This window comes from Chiloscyllium punctatum, chromosome 49 (genome assembly GCF_047496795.1).
Source record: "Chiloscyllium punctatum isolate Juve2018m chromosome 49, sChiPun1.3, whole genome shotgun sequence".
In the NCBI taxonomy this organism is placed as follows: domain Eukaryota; kingdom Metazoa; phylum Chordata; class Chondrichthyes; order Orectolobiformes; family Hemiscylliidae; genus Chiloscyllium; species Chiloscyllium punctatum.
This window is the reverse complement of record NC_092787.1, coordinates 21,072,342-21,098,195: the sequence shown is the minus strand read 5'-3', so window position 1 is coordinate 21,098,195 and position 25,854 is coordinate 21,072,342.

The following is a 25,854-nucleotide window of genomic DNA, read 5'->3' as shown; positions in this document are numbered from 1 at the left end:
CAAACATGGAACAGTGATCCCGGTGTTATTCCGACATACACCTGGAACAGTGATCCCGATGTCTTTCCGAAACACCCCAGGAACAGTGATCCCGGTGTCATTCAGAAACACACCTGGAACAGTGATCCCGGTGTCATTCAGAAACAAACATGGAACAGTGATCCCGGTATTATTCCGACATACACCTGGAACAGTGATCCCGATGTCTTTCCGAAACACCCCAGGAACAGTGACCCCGATGTCATTCAGAAACACATCTGGAACCGTGAATCCGGTATTATTCAGACTTACACCTGGAATAGTGATCCCAATGTCTTTCCGAAACACCCCTGGAACAGTGATCCTTGTGTCATTTAGAAACACACCTGGAAAAGTGATCCCGGTGTCGTTTAGAAACAAACATGGAACAGGAAACCTGATGTTCTTCAGAAACACTCCTGGAGCAGTGATGCCAGTATCATTCAGAAACATTACTGGAACAGTGATCCCGGCATTATTCAGAAAAGGACCTGGAACAGTGATCGCGGTGTCATTCAGAAACACACCTGGAATAGGGATCCTGATGTTATTCAGAAATACTCCTGGAACAGGGATACTGATGTTTTTCAGAAACAGACCTGGAATAGTGATCCCGGTGTCATTCACAAACACACCTGGAAAGTGATCCTGGTGTCATTCAGAAACGCACCTGAAACAAGGATCCTGATGTTATTCAGAAACACTCCTGGAACAGTAATCCTGGCATCATCCGGAAACACACCTGGAACAGTGATCCCGGCGTCATCCGGAAACACACCTGGAACAAGGATCCCGGTGTCATTCAGAAGCACACCTGGAACAGTGATCCCAGTGTCATTCAGAAACACACCTGGAACAGTGATCCCGGTGTCATTCAGAAACAAACATGAAACAGTGATCCTGGTGTCATTCAGAAACACTCCTGGAACAGGGATCAAGATGTCATTCAGAAACACATCTGGAACAGGAATCCTGGTGTCATTCAGAAACGCACCTGGACAGGGATACTGATGTTATTCAGAAACACTCCTGGAACAGTGATTCCAGTGTCATTCAGAAACGGAGCTGGAACAGTGATCCCGGTGTCATTCAGAAAAATGCCTGGAACAGTGATCCCGGTGTTGTTTAGAAACACACCTGGAAAAGTGATCCCGGTGACGTTTAGAAACAAACATGGAACAGGGATCCCGGTGTCATTCAGAAAAATGCCTGGAACAGTGATCCCGGTGTTGTTTAGAAACACACCTGGAATAGTGATCCCAGTGTCATTCAGAAACACACCTGGAAAAGTGATCCCGGTGTCGTTTAGAAACAAACATGGAACAGGAAACCTGATGTTCTTCAGAAACAATCCTGGAACAGTGATGCCAGTGTCATTCAGAAACACACCTGGAACAGTGATCCCGGTGTCATTCAGAAACACACCTGGAACAGTGATCCCGGTGTCATTCAGAAACACACCTGGAACAGTGATCCCGGTGTCATTCAGAAACACACCTGGAACAGTGATCCCGGTGTCATTCAGAAACAAACATGGAACGGTGATTCCGGTGTCATTCAGAAACTCATCTGGAACAGAATCCCGGTGTCATTCAGAAACGCACCTGGACAGGGATCCTGATGTTATTCAGAAACACACCTGGAACAGGGATCCTGATGTTATTCAGAAACACTCCTGGAACAGGGATACTGATGGTTTTCAGAAACACACCTGGAATAGTGATCCCGGTGTCATTCACAAACACACCTGGAAAGTGATCCTGGTGTCATTCAGAAACACACCTGGAACAGTGATCCCGGTGTCATTCAGAAACACACCTGGAACAGTGATCCTGGTGTCATTCAGAAACACACCTGGAACAGTGATCCCGGTGTCATCCAGAAACAAACATGGAACAGTGATCCCGGTGTTATTCCGACATACACCTGGAACAGTGATCCCGATGTCTTTCCGAAACACCCCAGGAACAGTGATCCCGATGTCATTCAGAAACACATCTGGAACCGTGAACCCGCTGTTATTCAGACTTACACCTGGAATAGTGATCCCAATGTCTTTCCGAAACACCCCTGGAACAGTGATCCTTGTGTCATTTAGAAACACACCTGGAAAAGTGATTCCGGTGTCGTTTAGAAACAAACATGGAACAGGAAACCTGATGTTCTTCAGAAACACTCCTGGAGCAGTGATGCCAGTATCATTCAGAAACATTACTGGAACAGTGATCCCGGCATTATTCAGAAAAGGACCTGGAACAGTGATCGCGGTGTCATTCAGAAACACACCTGGAATAGGGATCCTGATGTTATTCAGAAACACTCCTGGAACAGGGATACTGATGTTATTCAGAAATACTCCTGGAACAGGGATACTGATGTTTTTCAGAAACAGACCTGGAATAGTGATCCCGGTGTCATTCACAAACACACCTGGAAAGTGATCCTGGTGTCATTCAGAAACGCACCTGAAACAAGGATCCTGATGTTATTCAGAAACACTCCTGGAACAGTAATCCTGGCATCATCCGGAAACACACCTGGAACAGTGATGCCGGTGTCATTCAGAAGCACACCTGGAACAGTGATCCCGGCGTCATCCGGAAACACACCTGGAACAAGGATCCCGGTGTCATTCAGAAACACACCTGGAACAGTGATCCCAGTGTCATTCAGAAACACATCTGGAACAGGAATGCTGGTGTCATTCAGAAACGCACCTGGACAGGGATCCTGATGTTATTCAGAAACACTCCTGGAACAGTGATTCCAGTGTCATTCAGAAACGGAGCTGGAACAGTGATCCCAGTGTCATTCAGAAAAATGCCTGGAACAGTGATCCCGGTGTTGTTTAGAAACACACCTGGAATAGTGATCCCAGTGTCATTCAGAAACACACCTGGAAAAGTGATCCCGGTGTCGTTTAGAAACAAACATGGAACAGGAAACCTGATGTTCTTCAGAAACACTCCTGGAACAGTGATCCCAGTATCATTCAGAAACATTACTGGAACAGTGATCCCGGCATTATTCAGAAAAGGACCTGGAACAGTGATCGCGGTGTCATTCAGAAACACACCTGGAATAGGGATCCTGATGTTATTCAGAAACACTCCTGGAACAGGGATACTGATGTTATTCAGAAACACTCCTGGAACAGGGATACTGATGTTATTCAGAAATACTCCTGGAACAGGGATACTGATGTTTTTCAGAAACAGACCTGGAATAGTGATCCCGGTGTCATTCACAAACACACCTGGAAAGTGATCCTGGTGTCATTCAGAAACGCACCTGAAACAAGGATCCTGATGTTATTCAGAAACACTCCTGGAACAGTGATCCCGGTGTCATTCAGAAACACACCTGGAACAGTGATCCCGGTGTCATTCAGAAACACACCTGGAACAGTGATCCCGGTGTCATTCAGAAACAAACATGGAACAGTGATTCCGGTGTCATTCAGAAACTCATCACGAACAGGAATCCCGGTGACATTCAGAAACGCACCTGGATAGCGATCCTGATGTTATTCAGAAACACACCTGGAACAGGGATCCTGATGATATTCAGAAACACTCCTGGAACAAAAATCCCAGTATCATTCAGAAACATTACTGGAACAGTGATCCCGGCATTATTCAGAAAAGGACCTGCAACAGTGATCCCGGTGTCATTCAGAAACACCCCTGGAACAGGGATCCTGATGTTATTCAGAAACACTCCTGGAACAGTGATCCCAGTGTTATTCAGAAACATTACTGGAACAGTGATCCCGGCATTATTCAGAACAGGACCTGGAACTGTGATGCCAGTGTCATTCAGAAACACACCTGGAACAGTGATCCCGGTGTCATTCAGAAACGCACCTGTAACAGTGATCCCGGTGTTGTTTAGAAACACACCTGGAATAGTGATTCCGGCATCATTCAGAAACACTCCTGGAATAGTGATCCTGGTGTCATTCAGAAACACAACTGGAACAGTGATCACGCTGTCATTCAGAAACACACCTGGAATAGTGATCCTGGTGTCATTCAGAAACGCACCTGGAATATTGATATCAGGCGTCATTCCGAAAAACACCTGGAACATTGATCCCGGTGTCATTTAGAAACACACCTGGAACAGTGAACCTGGTGTCATTCAGAAACACACATGGAATATTGATCCCGGTGTCATTCAGAGACACACCTGGAACAGTGATCCCGGTGTCATTCAGACACAAACATGGAACATTGATTCCGGTGTCATTCAGAAACTCATCTGGAACAGGAATCCCGGTGTCATTCAGAAATGCACCTGGACAGGGATCCTGATGTTATTCAGAAACACACCTGGAACAGGGATCCTGATGTTATTCAGAAACACTCCTGGAACAGGGATACTGATGTTTTTCGGAAACACACCTGGAATAGTGATCCGGTGTCATTCACAAACACACCTGGAAAGTGATCCTGGTGTCATTCAGAAACACACCTGGAACAGTGATCCCAGTGTCATTCAGAAACACACCTGGAACAGTGATCCCGGTGTCATTCAGAAACACACCTGGAACAGTGATCCCGGCGTCATTCAGAAACAAACATGGAACAGTGATCCCGGTGTTATTCCGACATACACCTGGAACAGTGATCCCGATGTCTTTCCGAAACACCCCAGGAACAGTGATCCCGATGTCATTCAGAAACACATCTGGAACCGTGAACCCGCTGTTATTCAGACTTACACCTGGAATAGTGATCCCAATGTCTTTCCGAAACACCCCTGGAACAGTGATCCTTGTGTCATTTAGAAACACACCTGGAAAAGTGATCCCGGTGTCGTTTAGAAACAAACATGGAACAGGAAACCTGATGTTCTTCAGAAACACTCATGGAACAGTGATCCCAGTATCATTCAGAAACATTACTGGAACAGTGATCCCGGCATTATTCAGAAAAGGACCTGGATCAGTGATCGCGGTGTCATTCAGAAACACACCTGGAATAGGGATCCTGATGTTATTCAGAAACACTCCTGGAACAGGGATACTGATGTTATTCAGAAACACTCCTGGAACAGGGATACTGATGTTATTCAGAAATACTCCTGGAACAGGGATACTGATGTTTTTCAGAAACAGACCTGGAATAGTGATCCCGGTGTCATTCACAAACACACCTGGAAAGTGATCCTGGTGTCATTCAGAAACGCACCTGAAACAAGGATCCTGATGTTATTCAGAAACACTCCTGGAACAGTAATCCTGGCATCATCCGGAAACACACCTGGAACAGTGATCCCGGTGTCATTCAGAAGCACACCTGGAACAGTGATCCCGGCGTCATCCGGAAACACACCTGGAACAAGGATCCCGATGTCATTGAGAAACACACCTGGAACAGTGATCCCAGTGTCATTCAGAAACACATCTGGAACAGGAATCCTGGTGTCATTCAGAAACGCACCTGGACAGGGATCCTGATGTTATTCAGAAACACTCCTGGAACAGTGATTCCAGTGTCATTCAGAAACGGAGCTGGAACAGTGATCCCGGTGTCATTCAGAAAAATGCCTGCTACAGTGATCCCGGTGTTGTTTAGAAACACACCTGGAATAGTGATCCCAGTGTCATTCAGAAACACACCTGGAAAAGTGATCCCGGTGTCGTTTAGAAACAAACATGGAACAGGAAACCTGATGTTCTTCAGAAACACTCCTGGAACAGTGATCCCAGTATCATTCAGAAACATTACTGGAACAGTGATCCCAGCATTATTAAGAAAAGGACCTGGAACAGTGATCGCGGTGTCATTCAGAAATGCACCTGGAACAGTGATCCCGGTGTCATTCAGAAACGCACCTGGAACAGTGATCCCGGCGTCATTCAGAAACACACCTGGAACAGTGATCCCGGTGTCATTCAGAAACAAACATGGAACAGTGATTCCGGTGTCATTCAGAAACTCATCTGGAACAGGAATCCCGGTGACATTCAGAAATGCACCTGGATAGCGATCCTGATGTTATTCAGAAACACACCTGGAACAGGGATCCTGATGATATTCAGAAACACTCCTGGAACAAAAATCCCAGTATCATTCAGAAACATTACTGGAACAGTGATCCCGGCATTATTCAGAAAAGGACCTGGAACAGTGATCCCGGTGTCATTCAGAAACACCCCTGGAACAGGGATCCTGATGTTATTCAGAAACACTCATGGAACAGTGATCCCAGTGTTATTCAGAAACATTACTGGAACAGTGATCCCGGCATTATTCAGAACAGGACCTGGAACAGTGATGCCAGTGTCATTCAGAAACGCACCTGGAACAGTGATCCCGGTGTTGTTTAGAAACACACCTGGAATAGTGATTCCGGCGTCATTCAGAAACACTCCTGGAATAGTAATCCTGGTGTCATTCAGAAACACAACTGGAACAGTGATCCCGCTGTCATTCAGAAACACACCTGGAATAGTGATCCTGGTGTCATTCAGAAACGCACCTGGAATATTGATATCAGGCGTCATTCCGAAAAACACCTGGAACAGTGATCCCGGTGTCATTTAGAAACACACCTGGAACAGTGATCCTGGTGTCATTCAGAAACGCACATGGAATATTGATCCCGGTGTCATTCAGAGACACACCTGGAACAGTGATCCCGGTGTCATTCAGAAACAAACATGGAACATTGATTCCGGTGTCATTCAGAAACTCATCTGGAACAGGAATCCCGGTGTCATTCAGAAACGCACCTGGACAGGGATCCTGATGTTATTCAGAAACACACCTGGAACAGGGATCCTGATGTTATTCAGAAACACTCCTGGAACAGGGATACTGATGTTTTTCAGAAACACACCTGGAATAGTGATCCCGGTGTCATTCAGAAACACACCTGGAACAGTGATCCCGGTGTCATTCAGAAACAAACATGGAACAGTGATCCCGGTGTTATTCCGACATACACCTGGAAGAGTGATCCCGATGTCTTTCCGAAACACCCCAGGAACAGTGATCCCGATGTCATTCAGAAACACATCTGGAACCGTGAACCCGCTGTTATTCAGACTTACACCTGGAATAGTGATCCCAATGTCTTTCCGAAACACCCCTGGAACAGTGATCCTTGTGCCATTTAGAAACACACCTGGAAAAGTGATCCCGGTGTCGTTTAGAAACAAACGTGGAACAGGAAACCTGATGTTCTTCAGAAACACTCCTGGAACAGTGATGCCAGTATCATTCAGAAACATTACTGGAACAGTGATCCCGGCAGTATTCAGAAAAGGACCTGGAACAGTGATCGCGGTGTCATTCAGAAACACACCTGGAATAGGGATCCTGATGTTATTCAGAAACACTCCTGGAACAGGGATACTGATGTTATTCAGAAACACTCCTGGAACAGGGATACTGATGTTATTCAGAAATACTCCTGGAACAGGGATACTGATGTTTTTCAGAAACAGACCTGGAATAGTGATCCTGGTGTCATTCACAAACACACCTGGAAATTGATCCTGGTGTCATTCAGAAACGCACCTGAAACAAGGATCCTGATGTTATTCAGAAACACTCCTGGAACAGTAATCCTGGCATCATCCGGAAACACACCTGGAACAGTGATCCCGGTGTCAGTCAGAAGCACACCTGGAACAGTGATCCCGGCGTCATCCGGAAACACACCTGGAACAAGGATCCCGGTGTCATTCAGAAGCACACCTGGAACAGTGTTCCCAATGTCATTCAGAAACACACCTGGAACAGTGATCCCAATGTCATTCAGAAACACACCTGGAACAGTGATCCCGGTGTCATTCAGAAACAAACATGAAACAGTGATCCTGGTGTCATTCAGAAACACACCTGGAACAGTTATCCCGGTGTCATTGAGAAACACACCTGGAACAGTGATCCCGGTGTCATTCAGAAACAGACATGGAACAGTGATCCCGGTGTCATTCAGAAACACATCTGGAAGAGGAATCCTGGTGTCATTCAGAAACGCACCTGGACAGGGATCCTGATGTTATTCAGAAACACTCGAGGAACAGTGATTCCAGTGTCATTCAGAAACGGAGCTGGAACAGTGATCCCGGTGTCATTCAGAAAAATGCCTGGAACAGTGATCCCGGTGTTGTTTAGAAACACACCTGGAAAAGCGATCCCGGTGTCATTCAGAAACAAACATGGAACAGTGATCCCGGTGTTATTCCGACATACACCTGGAACAGTGATCCCGATGTCTTTCCGAAACACCCCAGGAACAGTGACCCCGATGTCATTCAGAAACACATCTGGAACCGTGAATCCGGTATTATTCAGACTTACACCTGGAATAGTGATCCCAATGTCTTTCCGAAACACCCCTGGAACAGTGATCCTTGTGTCATTTAGAAACACACCTGGAAAAGTGATCCCGGTGTCGTTTAGAAACAAACATGGAACAGGAAACCTGATGTTCTTCAGAAACACTCCTGGAGCAGTGATGCCAGTATCATTCAGAAACATTACTGGAACAGTGATCCCGGCATTATTCAGAAAAGGACCTGGAACAGTGATCGCGGTGTCATTCAGAAACACACCTGGAATAGGGATCCTGATGTTATTCAGAAATACTCCTGGAACAGGGATACTGATGTTTTTCAGAAACAGACCTGGAATAGTGATCCCGGTGTCATTCACAAACACACCTGGAAAGTGATCCTGGTGTCATTCAGAAACGCACCTGAAACAAGGATCCTGATGTTATTCAGAAACACTCCTGGAACAGTAATCCTGGCATCATCCGGAAACACACCTGGAACAGTGATCCCGGCGTCATCCGGAAACACACCTGGAACAAGGATCCCGGTGTCATTCAGAAGCACACCTGGAACAGTGATCCCAGTGTCATTCAGAAACACACCTGGAACAGTGATCCCGGTGTCATTCAGAAACAAACATGAAACAGTGATCCTGGTGTCATTCAGAAACACACCTGGACAGGGATACTGATGTTATTCAGAAACACTCCTGGAACAGTGATTCCAGTGTCATTCAGAAACGGAGCTGGAACAGTGATCCCGGTGTCATTCAGAAAAATGCCTGGAACAGTGATCCCGGTGTTGTTTAGAAACACACCTGGAAAAGTGATCCCGGTGACGTTTAGAAACAAACATGGAACAGGGATCCCGGTGTCATTCAGAAAAATGCCTGGAACAGTGATCCCGGTGTTGTTTAGAAACACACCTGGAATAGTGATCCCAGTGTCATTCAGAAACACACCTGGAAAAGTGATCCCGGTGTCGTTTAGAAACAAACATGGAACAGGAAACCTGATGTTCTTCAGAAACAATCCTGGAACAGTGATGCCAGTATCATTCAGAAACATTACTGGAACAGTGATCCCGGCATTATTCAGAAAAGGACCTGGAACAGTGATCCCGGTGTCATTCAGAAACACACCTGGAACAGTGATCCCGGCATTATTCAGAAAAGGACCTGGAACAGTGATGCCAGTGTCATTCAGAAACACACCTGGAACAGTGATCCCAGTGTCATTCAGAAACACACCTGGAACAGTGATCCTGGTGTCATTCAGAAACACACCTGGAACAGTGATCCCGGTGTCATTCAGAAACACACCTGGAACAGTGATCCCGGTGTCATTCAGAAACAAACATGGAACGGTGATTCCGGTGTCATTCAGAAACTCATCTGGAACAGAATCCCGGTGTCATTCAGAAACGCACCTGGACAGGGATCCTGATGTTATTCAGAAACACACCTGGAACAGGGATCCTGATGTTATTCAGAAACACTCCTGGAACAGGGATACTGATGGTTTTCAGAAACACACCTGGAATAGTGATCCCGGTGTCATTCACAAACACACCTGGAAAGTGATCCTGGTGTCATTCAGAAACACACCTGGAACAGTGATCCCGGTGTCATTCAGAAACACACCTGGAACAGTGATCCTGGTGTCATTCAGAAACACACCTGGAACAGTGATCCCGGTGTCATCCAGAAACAAACATGGAACAGTGATCCCGGTGTTATTCCGACATACACCTGGAACAGTGATCCCGATGTCTTTCCGAAACACCCCAGGAACAGTGATCCCGATGTCATTCAGAAACACATCTGGAACCGTGAACCCGGTGTTATTCAGACTTACACCTGGAATAGTGATCCCAATGTCTTTCCGAAACACCCCTGGAACAGTGATCCTTGTGTCATTTAGAAACACACCTGGAAAAGTGATTCCGGTGTCATTTAGAAACAAACATGGAACAGGAAACCTGATGTTCTTCAGAAACACTCCTGGAGCAGTGATGCCAGTATCATTCAGAAACATTACTGGAACAGTGATCCCGGCATTATTCAGAAAAGGACCTGGAACAGTGATCGCGGTGTCATTCAGAAACACACCTGGAATAGGGATCCTGATGTTATTCAGAAACACTCCTGGAACAGGGATACTGATGTTATTCAGAAATACTCCTGGAACAGGGATACTGATGTTTTTCAGAAACAGACCTGGAATAGTGATCCCGGTGTCATTCACAAACACACCTGGAAAGTGACCCTGGTGTCATTCAGAAACGCACCTGAAACAAGGATCCTGATGTTATTCAGAAACACTCCTGGAACAGTAATCCTGGCATCATCCGGAAACACACCTGGAACAGTGATGCCGGTGTCATTCAGAAGCACACCTGGAACAGTGATCCCGGCGTCATCCGGAAACACACCTGGAACAGTGATCCCAGTGTCATTCAGAAACACATCTGGAACAGGAATGCTGGTGTCATTCAGAAACGCACCTGGACAGGGATCCTGATGTTATTCAGAAACACTCCTGGAACAGTGATTCCAGTGTCATTCAGAAACGGAGCTGGAACAGTGATCCCAGTGTCATTCAGAAAAATGCCTGGAACAGTGATCCCGGTGTTGTTTAGAAACACACCTGGAATAGTGATCCCAGTGTCATTCAGAAACACACCTGGAAAAGTGATCCCGGTGTCGTTTAGAAACAAACATGGAACAGGAAACCTGATGTTCTTCAGAAACACTCATGGAACAGTGATCCCAGTATCATTCAGAAACATTACTGGAACAGTGATCCCGGCATTATTCAGAAAAGGACCTGGAACAGTGATCGCGGTGTCATTCAGAAACACACCTGGAATAGGGATCCTGATGTTATTCAGAAACACTCCTGGAACAGGGATACTGATGTTATTCAGAAACACTCCTGGAACAGGGATACTGATGTTATTCAGAAATACTCCTGGAACAGGGATACTGATGTTTTTCAGAAACAGACCTGGAATAGTGATCCCGGTGTCATTCACAAACACACCTGGAAAGTGATCCTGGTGTCATTCAGAAACGCACCTGAAACAAGGATCCTGATGTTATTCAGAAACACTCCTGGAACAGTAATGCTGGCATCATCCGGAAACACACCTGGAACAGTGATGCCGGTGTCATTCAGAAGCACACCTGGAACAGTGATCCCGGCGTCATCCGGAAACACACCTGGAACAAGGATCCCGGTGTCATTCAGAAACACACCTGGAACAGTGATCCCAGTGTCATTCAGAAACACATCTGGAACAGGAATGCTGGTGTCATTCAGAAACGCACCTGGACAGGGATCCTGATGTTATTCAGAAACACTCCTGGAACAGTGATTCCAGTGTCATTCAGAAACGGAGCTGGAACAGTGATCCCAGTGTCATTCAGAAAAATGCCTGGAACAGTGAACCCGGTGTTGTTTAGAAACACACCTGGAATAGTGATCCCAGTGTCATTCAGAAACACACCTGGAAAAGTGATCCCGGTGTCGTTTAGAAACAAATATGGAACAGGAAACCTGATGTTCTTCAGAAACACTCATGGAACAGTGATCCCAGTATCATTCAGAAACATTACTGGAACAGTGATCCCGGCATTATTCAGAAAAGGACCTGGAACAGTGATCTCGGTGTCATTCAGAAATGCACCTAGAACAGTGATCCCGGTGTCACTCAGAAACGCACCTGGAACAGTGATCCCGGTGTCAATTAGAAACACACGTGGAACAGTGATCCCGGTGTCATTCAGAAACACACCTGGAACAGTGATCCCGGTGTCATTCAGAAACAAACATGGAACAGTGATTCCGGTGTCATTCAGAAACTCATCACGAACAGGAATCCCGGTGACATTCAGAAACGCACCTGGATAGCGATCCTGATGTTATTCAGAAACACACCTGGAACAGGGATCCTGATGATATTCAGAAACACTCCTGGAACAAAAATCCCAGTATCATTCAGAAACATTACTGGAACAGTGATCCCGGCATTATTCAGAAAAGGACCTGGAACAGTGATCCCGGTGTCATTCAGAAACACCCCTGGAACAGGGATCCTGATGTTATTCAGAAACACTCCTGGAACAGTGATCCCAGTGTTATTCAGAAACATTACTGGAACAGTGATCCCGGCATTATTCAGAACAGGACCTGGAACTGTGATGCCAGTGTCATTCAGAAACACACCTGGAACAGTGATCCCGGTGTCATTCAGAAACGCACCTGTAACAGTGATCCCGGTGTTGTTTAGAAACACACCTGGAATAGTGATTCCGGCATCATTCAGAAACACTCCTGGAATAGTGATCCTGGTGTCATTCAGAAACACAACTGGAACAGTGATCCCGCTGTCATTCAGAAACACACCTGGAATAGTGATCCTGGTGTCATTCAGAAACGCACCTGGAATATTGATATCAGGCGTCATTCCGAAAAACACCTGGAACATTGATCCCGGTGTCATTTAGAAACACACCTGGAACAGTGATCCTGGTGTCATTCAGAAACACACATGGAATATTGATCCCGGTGTCATTCAGAGACACACCTGGAACAGTGATCCCGGTGTCATTCAGACACAAACATGGAACATTGATTCCGGTGTCATTCAGAAACTCATCTGGAACAGGAATCCCGGTGTCATTCAGAAATGCACCTGGACAGGGATCCTGATGTTATTCAGAAACACACCTGGAACAGGGATCCTGATGTTATTCAGAAACACTCCTGGAACAGGGATACTGATGTTTTTCGGAAACACACCTGGAATAGTGATCCCGGTGTCATTCACAAACACACCTGGAAAGTGATCCTGGTGTCATTCAGAAACACACCTGGAACAGTGATCCCGGTGTCATTCAGAAACACACCTGGAACAGTGATCCCGGTGTCATTCAGAAACACACCTGGAACAGTGATCCCGGTGTCATTCAGAAACAAACATGGAACAGTGATCCCGGTGTTATTCCGACATACACCTGGAACAGTGATCCCGATGTCTTTCCGAAACACCCCAGGAACAGTGATCCCGATGTCATTCAGAAACACATCTGGAACCGTGAATCCGGTGTTATTCAGACTTACACCTGGAATAGTGATCCCAATGTCTTTCCAAAACACCCCTGGAACAGTGATCCTTGTGCCATTTAGAAACACACCTGGAAAAGTGATCCTGGTGTCGTTTAGAAACAAACATGGAACAGGAAACCTGATGTTCTTCAGAAACACTCCTGGAACAGTGATGCCAGTATCATTCAGAAACATTACTGGAACAGTGATCCCAGCATTATTCAGAAAAGGACCTGGAACAGTGATCGCGGTGTCATTCAGAAACACACCTGGAATAGGGATCCTGATGTTATTCAGAAACACTCCTGGAACAGGGATACTGATGTTATTCAGAAACACTCCTGGAACAGGGATACTGATGTTATTCAGAAATACTCCTGGAACAGGGATACTGATGTTTTTCAGAAACAGACCTGGAATAGTGATCCCGGTGTCATTCACAAACACACCTGGAAATTGATCCTGGTGTCATTCAGAAACGCACCTGAAACAAGGATCCTGATGTTATTCAGAAACACTCCTGGAACAGTAATCCTGGCATCATCCGGAAACACACCTGGAACAGTGATCCCGGTGTCATTCAGAAGCACACCTGGAACAGTGATCCCGGCGTCATCCGGAAACACACCTGGAACAAGGATCCCGGTGTCATTCAGAAGCACACCTGGAACAGTGATCCCAATGTCATTCAGAAACACACCTGGAACAGTGATCCCGGTGTCATTCAGAAACAAACACGAAACAGTGATCCTGGTGTCATTCAGAAACACACCTGGAACAGTGATCCCGGTGTCATTCAGAAACAAACATGAAACAGTGATCCTGGTGTCATTCAGAAACACACCTGGAACAGTGATCCCGGTGTCATTCAGAAACAAACATGGAACAGTGATCCCGGTGTCATTCAGAAACACATCTGGAACAGGAATCCTGGTGTCATTCAGAAACGCACCTGGACAGGGATCCTGATGTTATTCAGAAACACTCCAGGAACAGTGATCCCAGTGTCATTCAGAAACGGAGCTGGAACAGTGATCCCGGTGTCATTCAGAAAAATGCCTGGAACAGTGATCCCGGTGTTGTTTAGAAACACACCTGGAAAAGCGATCCCGGTGTCATTCAGAAACAAACATGGAACAGTGAACCCGGTGTTATTCCGACATACACCTGGAACAGTGATCCCGATGTCTTTCCGAAACACCCCAGGAACAGTGATCCCGATGTCATTCAGATACACATCTGGAACCGTGAATCCGGTGTTATTCAGAAACAAACATGAAACAGTGATCCTGGTGTCATTCAGAAACACACCTGGAACAGTTATCCCGGTGTCATTGAGAAACACACCTGGAACAGTCATCCCAGTGTCGTTTAGAAACACTCCTGGAACAGTGATCCCGGCATTATTCAGAACAGGACCTGGAACAGTGATGCCAGTGTCATTCAGAAACGCACCTGGAACAGTGATCCCGGTGTTGTTCAGAAACACACCTGGAATAATGATTCCGGCGTCATTCAGAAACACTCCTGGAATAGTAATCCTGGTGTCATTCAGAAACACAACTGGAACAGTGATCCCGCTGTCATTCAGAAACACACCTGGAATAGTTATGCTGGTGTCATTCAGAAACGCACCTGGAATATTGATATCAGGCGTCATTCTGAAAAACACCTGGAACAGTGATCCCGGTGTCATTTAGAAACACACCTGGAACAGTGATCCTGGTGTCATTCAGAAACGCACATGGAATATTGATCCCGGTGTCATTCAGAGACACACCTGGAACAGTGATCCCGGTGTCATTCAGAAACAAACATGGAACATTGATTCCGGTGTCATTCAGAAACTCATCTGGAACAGGAATCCCGGTGTCATTCAGAAACGCACCTGGACAGGGATCCTGACGTTATTCAGAAACACACCTGGAACAGGGATCCTGATGTTATTCAGAAACACTCCTGGAACAGGGATACGGATGTTTTTCAGAAACACACCTGGAATAGTGATCCCGGTGTCATTCACAAACACACCTGGAAAGTGATCCCGGTGTCATTCAGAAACACACCTGGAACAGTGATCCCGGTGTCATTCAGAAACACACCTGGAACAGTGATCCTGGTGTCATTCAGAAACAAACATGGAACAGTGATCCCGGTGTTATCCCGACATACACCTGGAACAGTGATCCCGATGTCTTTCCGAAACACCCCAGGAACAGTGATCCCGATGTCATTCAGAAACCCATCTGGAACCGTGAACCCGCTGTTATTCAGACTTACACCTGGAATAGTGATCCCAACGTCTTTCCGAAACACCCCTGGAACAGTGATCCTTGTGCCATTTAGAAACACACCTGGAACAGTGATCCCGGTGTCATTCAGAAACGCACCTGGAACAGTGATCCTGGTGTCATTCAGAAAAACACCTGTAACAGTGATCCCGGTGTTGTTTAGAAACACACCTGGAATAGTGATTCCGGCGTCATTCAGAAACACACCTGGAATTGTGAACCCGGTGTAATTCAGAAACACAACTGGAACAGTCATCCCGCTGTCATTCAGAAACGCACCTGGAATAGTGATCACGGCGTCATTCAAAAAAACACCTGGAACAGTGATCCCACTGTCATTCAGAAAAACACCTGGAACAGTGATCCCGGTGTCATTCAGAAACATTACTGGAACAGGGATCCCGGTGTCATTCAGAAGCACACCTGGAACAGTGATCCCGGCGTCATCTGGAAACACACCTGGAACAGGGATCCCAGTGTCATTCAGAAACACACCTGGAACAGTGATCCCGGTGTCATTTAGAAACAAACATGGAACAGTGATCCTGGTGTTATTCAGAAACACACCTGGAACAGTGATCCCGGTGTCATTCAGAAACACATCTGGAACAGTGATCCCGGTGTCATTCAGAAACAAAAATGGTACAGTGATCCCGGTGTCATTCAGAAACACATCTGGAACAGGAATCCTGGTGTCATTCAGAAACGCACCTGGACAGGGATCCTGATGTTATTCAGAAAATCCTGATGTCATTCAGAAACACTCCTGGAACAGGGATCCCGGTGTCATTCAGAAACACACCTGGAACAGTGATTCCAGTGTCATTCAGAAACGGAGCTGGAACAGTGATCCCGGTGTCATTCAGAAAAATGCCTGGAACAGTGATCCCGGTGTTGTTTAGAAACACACCTGGAATAGTGATCCCAGTGTCATTCAGAAACACACCTGGAAAAGTGATCCCGGTGTCATTCAGAAACAAACATGGAACAGGAAACCTGATGTTCTTCAGAAACACTCCTGGAAAAGTGATCCCAGTATCATTCAGAAACATTACTGGGACAGTGATCCCGGCATTATTCAGAAAAGGACCTGGAACACTGATCCCGGTGTCATTTATAAACACACCTGGAACAGTGATCCCGGTGTCATTCAGAAACAAACATGGAACAGTGATTCCGGTGTCATTCAGAAACACATCTGGAACAGGAATCCCGGTGTCATTCAGAAACACACCTGGAACAGAGATCCCAGTGTCATACAGAAACATTACTGGAACAGTGATCCCGGCATTATTCAGAAAAGGACCTGGAACAGTGATCTCGGTGTCATTCAGAAACACACCTGGAACAGGGATCCTGATGTTATTCAGAAACACTCCTGGAACAGTGATCCCAGTGTTATTCAGAAACATTACTGGAACAGTGATCCCGGCATCATTCAGAACAGGACCTGTTCCAGTGATCCCGGTGTCATTCAGAAACGCACCTGGATCATTGACCCTCGTGTCATTCAGAAAAACACCTGGAACAGTGATCCCGCTGTCATTCAGAAAGACACCTGGAATAGTGATCCTGGTGTCATTCAGAAACGCACCTGGAATATTGATATCAGGCGTCATTCCGAAAAACACCTGGAACAGTGATCCCGGTTTCATTTAGAAAGACACCTGGAATAGTGATCCTGGTGTCATTCAGAAACATACATGGAATATTGATCCCGGTTTCATTCAGAAACACACCTGGAACAGTGATCCCGGTGTCATTCAGAAACATTACTGGAACAGTGATCCCGGCATTATTCAAAAAAGGACCTGGAACAGTGATCCCGGTGTCATTCAGAAACACACCTGGAACAGGGATCCTGATTTTATTCAGAAACACTCCTGGAACAGTGATCCCGGTGTCATTCAGAAACTCACCTGGAACAGTGATCCCGGTGTCATTCAGAAACGCACCTGGAGCAGTGATCCCGGTGTCATTCAGAAACTCACCTGGAACAGGAATCCCGGTGTCATTCAGAAACTCACCTGGAACAGGGATCCTGGTGTCATTCAGAAACTCACCTGGAACAGGAATCCCGATGTCATAAAAAACCGCACCTGGAACAGGGATCCTGATTGATATTCGGAAACGCACTTGGAACAGGGATCCCAATTTCATTCAAAAAAACACCTGTAACACAGTTCCAGCTTTCATTCAGAAACATACCTGGAACACTGGTCCCAGTGTCATTCAGGAATGCACCTGGAACAGTGATCCCGGTGCCATTAAGAAACACACATGGAACAGTGATCCCGGTGTCATTCCGAAACACACCTGGAGCAGTGATCCCGGTGTCATTCCGAAACGCACCTGGAGCAGTGATCCCGGTGTCATTCAGAAACACACCAGGAACGGAGATCCTGGTGTCATTCAGAAACTCACCTGGAACAGGAATCCCGGTGTCATTCAGAAACTCACCTGGAACAGGGATCCTGGTGTCATTCAGAAATGCACCTGGAACAGGAATCCCGGTGTCATATGGAAACACACCTCGAACAGGGATCCCGGGGTCATTCAGAAGCATACCTGGAACAGTGATCCCGGCATTATTCATAAAAGGACCTGGAACAGTGATCCCGGTGTCATTCAGAAACGCACCTGGAGCAGTGATCCCGGTGTCATTCAGAAACTCACCTGGAACAGGAATCCCGGTGTAATACAGAACCGCACCTGGAACAGGGATCCTGATTGTTATTCGGAAACGCACTTGGAACAGGGATCCCAATTTCATTAGGAAAAACACCTGTAACACAGTTCCAGCTTTCATTCAGAAACATACCTGGAACACTGGTCCCAGTGTCATTCAGGAATGCACCTTGAACAGGAATCCCGGTGTCATATGGAAACACACATGGAACAGTGATCCCGGTGTCATTCCGAAACGCACCTGGAGCAGTGATCCCGGTGTCATTCAGAAACACACCAGGAACGGAGATCCTGGTGTCATTCAGTAACTCACCTGGAACAGGAATCCCGGTGTCATTCAGAAACTCACCTGGAACAGGGATCCTGACGTTATTCAGAAACAATCCTGGAAAAGGGATCCCCGTGTCATTCAGAAACACTCCTGGAAAAGGGATCCCCGTGTCATTCAGAAACACACCTGGAACAGTGATCCCGGTGTCATTCAGAATAATGCCTGGAACAGTGATCCCGGTGTTGTTTAGAAACACACCTGGAACAGTGACCCCAGTGTCATTCAGAAACACACCTGGAAAAGTGATCCCGGTGTCGTTTAGAAACAAACACGGAACAGGGATCCTGATGTTATTCAGAAACACTCTTGGAACAGTGATCCCAGTATCATTCAGAAACATTACTGGAACATTGATCCCGGCATTATTCAGAAAAGGACCTGGAACAGGGATCCCTGTGTTATTCAGAATCACACCTGGAACAGTGAACCCAGTGTCATTCAGAAACACACCTGGAACAGTGATCCCGGTGTCATTCAGAAACACACCTGGAACAGTGATCCCGGTGTCATTCAGGAACACACCTGGAACAGGGAGCCTGATGTTATTCAGAAACACTCCTGGAACAGTGATCCCAGTGTCATACAGAAGCATTACTGGAACAGTGATCCCGACATTATTCAGAAAAGGACCTGGAACAGTGATCCCGGTGTCATTCAGAAAAACACCTGTAACACAGTTCCAGCTTTGATTCAGAAACATACCTGGAACACTGGTCCCAGTGTCATTCAGAAATGCACCTGGAACGGTGATCCTGGTGCCATTCAGAAACACACATGGAACAGTGATCCCGGTGTCATTCAGAAACACACCTGGAGCAGTGTTCCCGGTGTCATTCCGAAACGCACCTGGAGAAGTGATCCCGGTGTCATTCAGAAACACACCAGGAACGGAGATCCTGGTGTCATTCAGAAACTCACCTGGAACAGGGATCCTGGTGTCATTCAGAAATGCACCTGGAACAGGAATCCCGGTGTCATATGGAAACACACCTCGAACAGGGATCCCGGGGTCATTCAGAAGCATACCTGGAACAGTGATCCCGGTGTCATTCCGAAACGCACCTGGAGAAGTGATCCCGGTGTCATTCAGAAACACACCAGGAACGGAGATCCTGGTGTCATTCAGAAACTCACCTGGAACAGGGATCCTGGTGTCATTCAGAAATGCACCTGGAACAGGAATCCCGGTGTCATATGGAAACACACCTCGAACAGGGATCCCGGGGTCATTCAGAAGCATACCTGGAACAGTGATCCCAGTGTAATTCAGAAACTCACCTGGAATAGTGATCGATGTGTCATTCATAAACTTACCTGTAACAGTGATCCCGGTGTCATATGGACACACCTGGAACAGTGATCCCAGTGTCATTCAGAAACATTACTGGAACCGTGATCCCGGCATTATTCAGAAAAGGACCTGGAACAGTGATCCCGGTGTCATTCAGAAACGCACCTGGAGCAGTGATCCCGGTGTCATTCAGAAACGCACCTGGAGCAGTGATCCCGGTGTCATTCAGAAACTCACCTGGAACAGGAATCCCGGTGTCATTCAGAAACTCACCTGGAACAGGGATCCTGGTGTCATTCAGAAACTCACCTGGAACAGGAATCCCGGTGTAATACAGAACCGCACCTGGAACAGGGATCCTGATTGTTATTCGGAAACGCACTTGGAACAGGGATCCCAATTTCATTAGGAAAAACACCTGTAACACAGTTCCAGCTTTCATTCAGAAACATACCTGGAACACTGGTCCCAGTGTCATTCAGGAATGCACCTGGAACAGTGATCCCGGTGCCATTCAGAAACACACATGGAACAGTGATCCCGGTGTCATTCAGAAACACACCTGGAGCAGTGATCCCGGTGTCATTCCGAAACGCACCTGGAGCAGTGATCCTGGTGTCATTCAGAAACACACCAGGAACGGAGATCCTGGTGTCATTCAGAAACTCACCTGGAACAGGAATCCCGGTGTCATTCAGAAACTCACCTGGAACAGGGATCCTGGTGTCATTCAGAAAATCACCTGGAACAGGAATCCCGGTGTCATTCAGAAACTCACCTGGAACAGGGATCCTGATGTTATTCAGAAACACTCCTGGAATAGTGATCCTGGTGTCATTCAGAAACGCACCTGGGATATTGATATCAGGCGTCATTCCGAAAAACACCTGGAACAATGATCCCGGTGTCATTTAGAAACACACCTGGAACAGTGATCCTGGTGTCATTCAGAAACGCACATGGAATATTGATCCCGGTGTCATTCAGAGACACACCTGGAAAAGTGATCCCGGTGTCGTTTAGAAACAAACATGGAACAGTGATCCTGATGTTATTCAGAAACACTCTTGGAACAGTGATCCCAGTATCATTCAGAAACATTACTGAAACATTGATCCCGGCATTATTCAGAAAAGGACCTGGAACAGGGATCCCGGTGTTATTCAGAATCACACCTGGAACAGTGATCCCGGTGTCATTCAGAAACACACCTGGAACAGTGATCCGGTGTCATTCAGACACAAACATGGAACTGTGATCCTGGTGTCATTCAGAAACACACCTGGAACAGTGATCCCGGTGTCATTCAGAAACACACCTGGAACAGGGAGCCTGATGTTATTCAGAAACACTCCTGGAATAGTGATCCTAGTGTCATTCAGAAACATTACTGGAACAGTGATCCCGGCATTATTCAGAAAAGGACCTGGAACAGTGATCCCAATTTCATTCAGAAAAACACCTGTAACACAGTTCCAGCTTTCATTCAGAAACATACCTGGAACACTGGTCCCAGTGTCATTCAGGAATGCACCTGGAACAGTGATCCTGGTGCCATTTAGAAACACACATGGAACAGTGATCCTGGTGTCATTCAGAAACTCACCTGGAACAGGGATACTGGTGTCATTCAGAAACTCACCTGGAACAGGAATCCCGGTGTCATTCAGAAACTCACCTGGAACAGGGATCCTGGTGTCATTCAGAAACTCACCTGGAACAGGAATCCCGATGTCATAAAAAACCGCACCTGGAACAGGGATCCTGATTGATATTCGGAAACGCACTTGGAACAGGGATCCCAATTTCATTCAGAAAAACACCTGTAACACAGTTCCAGCTTTCATTCAGAAACATACCTGGAACACTGGTCCCAGTGTCATTCAGAAATGCACCTGGAACAGGAATCCCAGTGTCATATAGAAACACACCTCGAACTGGGATCCCGGGGTCATTCAGAAGCATACCTGGAACAGTGATCCCAGTGTCATTCAGAAACACACCTGGAATAGTGATCCATGTGTCATTCAGAAACTTACCTGGAACAGTGATCCCGGGATCATCTGGAAACACACCTCGAACAGGGATCCCGGTGTCATTCAGAAACACACCTGGAACAGTGATCCCGATGTCATTCAGAAACACTCCTGGAACAGTGATCCCGGTGTCATTAAGAAAAGCACATGGAACAGGTATCCCGGTGTCATTCAGAAACTCACCTGGAACAGGATTCCCGGTGTCATTCAGAAACTCACCGGGAACAGGGATCCCGGTGTCATTCAGAAACGCACCTGGAACAGGGATCCTGATGTTATTCGGAAACGCACCTGGAACAGGGATCCCAGTGTCATTCAGAAACACTCCTGGAACAGTGATCCCGGTGTCATTCAGAAACTCACCTGGAACAGTGATCCCGGTGTCATTCAGAAACGCACCTGGAGCAGTGATCCCGGTGTCATTTAGAAACTCACCTGGAACAGGAATCCCGGTGTCATTCAGAAACTCACCTGGAACAGGGATCCTGGTGTCATTCAGAAACTCACCTGGAACAGGAATCCCGATGTCATAAAAAACCGCACCTGGAACAGGGATCCTGATTGATATTCGGAAACGCACTTGGAACAGGGATCCCAATTTCATTCAAAAAAACACCTGTAACACAGTTCCAGCTTTCATTCAGAAACATACCTGGAACACTGGTCCCAGTGTCATTCAGGAATGCACCTGGAACAGTGATCCCGGTGCCATTAAGAAACACACCTGGAGCAGTGATCCCGGTGTCATTCCGAAACGCACCTGGAGCAGTGATCCCGGTGTCATTCAGAAACACACCAGGAACGGAGATCCTGGTGTCATTCAGAAACTCACCTGGAACAGGAATCCCGGTGTCATTCAGAAACTCACCTGGAACAGGGATCCTGGTGTCATTCAGAAATGCACCTGGAACAGGAATCCCGGTGTCATATGGAAACACACCTCGAACAGGGATCCCGGGGTCATTCAGAAGCATACCTGGAACAGTGATCCCGGCATTATTCATAAAAGGACCTGGAACAGTGATCCCGGTGTCATTCAGAAACGCACCTGGAGCAGTGATCCCGGTGTCATTCAGAAACTCACCTGGAACAGGAATCCCGGTGTAATACAGAACCGCACCTGGAACAGGGATCCTGATTGTTATTCGGAAACGCACTTGGAACAGGGATCCCAATTTCATTAGGAAAAACACCTGTAACACAGTTCCAGCTTTCATTCAGAAACATACCTGGAACACTGGTCCCAGTGTCATTCAGGAATGCACCTTGAACAGGAATCCCGGTGTCATATGGAAACACACATGGAGCAGTGATCCCGGTGTCATTCAGAAACGCACCTGGAGCAGTGATCCCGGTGTCATTCAGAAACACACCAGGAACGGAGATCCTGGTGTCATTCAGAAACTCACCTGGAACAGGAATCCCGGTGTCATTCAGAAACTCACCTGGAACAGGGATCCTGACGTTATTCAGAAACAATCCTGGAAAAGGGATCCCCGTGTCATTCAGAAACACTCCTGGAAAAGGGATCCCCGTGTCATTCAGAAACACACCTGGAACAGTGATCCCGGTGTCATTCAGAATAATGCCTGGAACAGTGATCCCGGTGTTGTTTAGAAACACACCTGGAACAGTGACCCCAGTGTCATTCAGAAACACTCCTGGAAAAGTGATCCTGGTGTCATTCAGAAACAAACATGGAACAGTGACCCCAGTGTCATTCAGAAACACTCCTGGAAAAGTGATCCCGCTGTCGTTTAGAAACAAACACGGAACAGGGATCCTGATGTTATTCAGAAACACTCTTGGAACAGTGATCCCAGTATCATTCAGAAACATTACTGGAACATTGATCCCGGCATTATTCAGAAAAGGACCTGGAACAGGGATCCCTGTGTTATTCAGAATCACACCTGGAACAGTGAACCCAGTGTCATTCAGAAACACACCTGGAACAGTGATCCCGGTGTCATTCAGAAACACACCTGGAACAGTGATCCCGGTGTCATTCAGGAACACACCTGGAACAGGGAGCCTGATGTTATTCAGAAACACTCCTGGAACAGTGATCCCAGTGTCATACAGAAGCATTACTGGAACAGTGATCCCGACATTATTCAGAAAAGGACCTGGAACAGTGATCCCGGTGTCATTCAGAAAAACACCTGTAACACAGTTCCAGCTTTGATTCAGAAACATACCTGGAACACTGGTCCCAGTGTCATTCAGAAATGCACCTGGAACGGTGATCCTGGTGCCATTCAGAAACACACATGGAACAGTGATCCCGGTGTCATTCAGAAACACACCTGGAGCAGTGTTCCCGGTGTCATTCCGAAACGCACCTGGAGAAGTGATCCCGGTGTCATTCAGAAACACACCAGGAACGGAGATCCTGGTGTCATTCAGAAACTCACCTGGAACAGGGATCCTGGTGTCATTCAGAAATGCACCTGGAACAGGAATCCCGGTGTCATATGGAAACACACCTCGAACAGGGATCCCGGGGTCATTCAGAAGCATACCTGGAACAGTGATCCCGGTGTCATTCCGAAACGCACCTGGAGAAGTGATCCCGGTGTCATTCAGAAACACACCAGGAACGGAGATCCTGGTGTCATTCAGAAACTCACCTGGAACAGGGATCCTGGTGTCATTCAGAAATGCACCTGGAACAGGAATCCCGGTGTCATATGGAAACACACCTCGAACAGGGATCCCGGGGTCATTCAGAAGCATACCTGGAACAGTGATCCCAGTGTAATTCAGAAACTCACCTGGAATAGTGATCGATGTGTCATTCATAAACTTACCTGTAACAGTGATCCCGGTGTCATATGGACACACCTGGAACAGTGATCCCAGTGTCATTCAGAAACATTACTGGAACCGTGATCCCGGCATTATTCAGAAAAGGACCTGGAACAGTGATCCCGGTGTCATTCAGAAACGCACCTGGAGCAGTGATCCCGGTGTCATTCAGAAACGCACCTGGAGCAGTGATCCCGGTGTCATTCAGAAACTCACCTGGAACAGGAATCCCGGTGTCATTCAGAAACTCACCTGGAACAGGGATCCTGGTGTCATTCAGAAACTCACCTGGAACAGGAATCCCGGTGTAATACAGAACCGCACCTGGAACAGGGATCCTGATTGTTATTCGGAAACGCACTTGGAACAGGGATCCCAATTTCATTAGGAAAAACACCTGTAACACAGTTCCAGCTTTCATTCAGAAACATACCTGGAACACTGGTCCCAGTGTCATTCAGGAATGCACCTGGAACAGTGATCCCGGTGCCATTCAGAAACACACATGGAACAGTGATCCCGGTGTCATTCAGAAACACACCTGGAGCAGTGATCCCGGTGTCATTCCGAAACGCACCTGGAGCAGTGATCCTGGTGTCATTCAGAAACACACCAGGGACGGAGATCCTGGTGTCATTCAGAAACTCACCTGGAACAGGAATCCCGGTGTCATTCAGAAACTCACCTGGAACAGGGATCCTGGTGTCATTCAGAAAATCACCTGGAACAGGAATCCCGGTGTCATTCAGAAACTCACCTGGAACAGGGATCCTGATGTTATTCAGAAACACTCCTGGAATAGTGATCCTGGTGTCATTCAGAAACGCACCTGGGATATTGATATCAGGCGTCATTCCGAAAAACACCTGGAACAATGATCCCGGTGTCATTTAGAAACACACCTGGAACAGTGATCCTGGTGTCATTCAGAAACGCACATGGAATATTGATCCCGGTGTCATTCAGAGACACACCTGGAAA